At 35.4% G+C, this 3594-nt stretch overlaps 1 protein-coding gene across 6 annotated transcripts in view; it reads right to left on the bottom strand.

The window, feature by feature from the left end:
- JADE1 (jade family PHD finger 1) overlaps window positions 1–3594 on the bottom strand; it is a 147190-nt gene that overhangs the window by 112382 nt on the left and 31214 nt on the right. For all 6 annotated transcript variants that reach the window (XM_019614535.2, XM_019614533.2, XM_019614532.2 and 3 more), the window contains exon 4: window positions 456–526. The gene's annotated coding sequence lies outside the window, so the exon portion shown is untranslated. The remainder of the gene's footprint in view (window positions 1–455; window positions 527–3594) is intronic.

Genomic DNA, 3594 nt, shown 5'->3' with positions numbered 1-3594 from the left:
TTTTAATAGTATTACATCCCTCTAGGGAAAAAGAGACTGCTCAGGTGAGGATCTTAAAGGGTACAGGATATTTTTTCTAGTATAGTGGCAAATAGTTCTGCAAAATTGCTCTCTTTTCACAGAGGTTAAGAGGTCAGGGATTAACATGACTGTTGCATTAGACACATTTTCAAAGCTGTGCTTACACTGGAAACACAAATCCTGTTATTGTTGAAGGATTAGTGCAAATAACTTTCCAAATGCTGCTTTCAAAACGGAGCCAAGAAATATTATTTGTGTGTACTTTCTGGAATTAATGTAGGCTGTGATTACTGGCCAGTCTTACAACAGCACTGTTGAATACACATCTATTGATGTACTCTCTATAGACACTCATTCAAATCTGTCCTGTCTGGATTTCTTCAGTCATTGGACATTTAACATAGAGAAATCACAAGGTGTTGCTTTCAGCTTACCTCTTCCTCTGCCACTTATTAATACAATCCATCTTGGCTTTGTTAACACTTCTTCCAATTGTTTCTTAGAACTAAAGAAAGAAAAAAAGTCAACATAAAAACTTAGCCATAGTATTATCTTGGCTTTGTTTAGTTTCACCAGAGACTTCAAACCTGTGCTGCAAGGGTGGAATCAGCTAGATTTCTTGGTGCTTGCACTACCAATTCCCCAGTTCATGCAGCCCAACCATAATTTTTCTCCTGCTCTGAATTAAAACAGGTATAAAATCTTAATAATCTTCTTGACTAGTTTTTGCCTGAGGCAATTATTCAATTTTTCTTCTTCTGTTACTGTGTAGCATTCATCACAGAGTGTTAGTTTCTAACTATAAAAGATACAAATTTCCTCCACTTGTATATTAACTCTTAACCCTGAATGGCCCTCCTAACCACTGTTTTAACAATTAAAATCTTTATTAAGGATATTAACAAGAAATAGAGGAAAAGTATGTTTCATAAGGGAGGAAGCACATTGTTTCTGTACCGTGATTACACTGACATATGACACACACTGCCTATCCAGAATCACCAAATCAGAAGCATCTCCAGATAGGTCTTGGCACAGCTAAAAAAGCTAGAAAGCCTAAAAATCAAGATAGCACATTAGCAAACATTTTCCGAATTTTAGTTTCAGCATTAACTGCTTGATTTTGTGTTTGGCCTATGACAGTCTCCTCTATGTGCCCTGATTTGATTTTTATTCCTGGCAATTACAACTTTCTTTTTTGCTGTTTATGCAATAGTTGGCAATAGATGGCAGCTAGTTGCCATCTGTTTCCTGCGTACCAATAAGGAAAAAGGGCCTCTTCAGGAGAGTTATTCAGCCACTTGTGCTGAATTCCTGCCTTAAGTTGCCCTCTGGGTGGTAAGCAAGTTTTTCTTGAAATAATCATGAGCAATTCTAGGAATTCTCTTAATACAGGCACTTGCCTCCAAGTGCTTTGAATTACTGCAAAAAGCACACAAACCTGCAAAATAATGCCTGTCTTGCATGAGTAACCCAGCATCATCCTGTTGTGTGTTTTGTTTTTTATATATATATAAAAATCAAGTAAATTACAGCAGAATTCTTCTCTAACATTGTTACGTTCACATCCTACATAAACATGGCACATAGTTGAGGTAGAACACCACTTACTCCACACTTGAACTTCTTTGTAACTAAATTTATTACTGGCCTTAGCTTCATCTCCCTTTTTTGTAAAAAAATTTCTAGGATTTAAATATAATCCAGCCAGAAAAAATAGATAATAGATAATTTCATCATTAAATAATGATAATTCTTCTTGTGCTGTTGTGGTATGAATATAGGCACCAGCCAGAAGTCTTACAGAGAATTGTGTAATGTATTTTGAAGTGATTAAACATCAAATAGTCTTAAAGAGCCCACTTGGAAAATTTACACTTCAAATGCTTACATGAATGTTGGAAGCCTCACTATTCTCAAGCAGCTGATATATAGATCTTCCCAATCCTCAACAGTATTGGTTAAAGTACTATGTCATTCATCAGATAAGGATAACAACTACTTAATTTAAAATGAGTCTAGGTAGCTTAAAGGAGGTGGAAGGAATATTTTCCAATATAAACTGAGCCAGATATAACATCACCTAAAAGAAACAGAATTGCAGGGTAGCAAATATTAAAGAAGGAAAATGCCTGCGTAATGATAAGCGTGAAGAAGAACATTCATATCTTCTACACAAGTAATACTTTCAAACAGGCTTGGCTGCAGTTCAACACTACATACACAAACATATTTAAAAAAAAATACAGTCCCCTCCCAGTATGCAATTTAAAACACAAATAACAAATCCTTGAATATTAGTCTAATAGTTACAGACTACTTACTACAGAAGTTAACTACTACATGATAGGAGGAACAATATTATCTTACTGTATTTTAAAAAAACACACTCAGTCTGACAACACATAGAAAAACCACAAACTAAAATCATGTCTCATTTAATAAGAAGCAAAAAATTTTAAAAAATTTAATTCTTAAGGATGAGACAGTAATTTTGTTCCCATTCTTGCAAGATAAACGCATTTAAATGCCTGCATGCAACATGAAAAAACTCTGTGTAGAATCATTCACATGACAAGATTGTCAGCATATCCATGAACTTAAAAGAACAACTTTAATAAGTATGTAGATAAAAGAGATTTCATATTGAAGTAGAGAAAAATAATCTGTTGTAAGGGGACTCCGCAGAACCTGGAATAAAATGAAAAAACCTTAAACTGAAAAAATACTTCAAAATAATACTGAGCATAAAAGCACCCTTCAGAATTATTTCAGTCTAACATTACAATTTTTAAGGTTTCACTTTAAGTTTATGCAATGCTGTAACACAATAGAAAATACAGCAATGATAATGAAATAGCAAAGTCCTAGGCTACAGCAAGTAAGGATACGTTCAAACGCATCAACCATAAACGCACAAAAAAAAAAAAAAAACAAACCAAAAAACCTACTTACCCTTCAGAGACCTTCAGTAGGAAGGAATCACCAATAAGATACCCTTACCTCTACTGCCAACCCTTAAATAAGGTCTGGGAAGGGGTGGATCCTGGCTCCACCCCTTCTGCTCACTCAGATACATTGCATGCACCTGAGTGGCCCTGGGTTGCCTCTGCCTTCCCACCTGGTGCTCAATTATTGGCTCAGGCCATGACTTAGCAGGCCCACTATAGTTTGCAATCATTTTTACCTTAAACAATAAAAAATACAAAAAGAGCAAACGCTCTATACATTTTTAAAGTAAGTAAAACCCCCAGAGATTAAGCAGGTACTCTAACACTGCTGTTTCTATTTTGGCTCTAATGCATAACAGAATTAGTTTGCTACAACTCAATGACATGCACAAACGCATTACAGCTGTCTACCTGTATAAACACCATGACCAATAGATACATGTTCTGGGATGGGATATTAGCGTGTTTTGCAGCTAGACCATACATTGTATAGCTTGGCCTAACAAATAAGTCTTTCAAGTGTGTGACAGCAATCATAAGATTTCTGGAAGGGAACGGACTCAGACATATTAGAACAACTTTGCTCTCAGAACAGTGGAACTACTTTTTCCATAGAGTTTTA

Source organism: Meleagris gallopavo, chromosome 4, assembly GCF_000146605.3.
Source record: "Meleagris gallopavo isolate NT-WF06-2002-E0010 breed Aviagen turkey brand Nicholas breeding stock chromosome 4, Turkey_5.1, whole genome shotgun sequence".
In the NCBI taxonomy this organism is placed as follows: domain Eukaryota; kingdom Metazoa; phylum Chordata; class Aves; order Galliformes; family Phasianidae; genus Meleagris; species Meleagris gallopavo.
The sequence above is the reverse complement of the archived record's forward strand: the minus strand, read 5'-3'. Positions and strand labels throughout refer to the sequence as shown.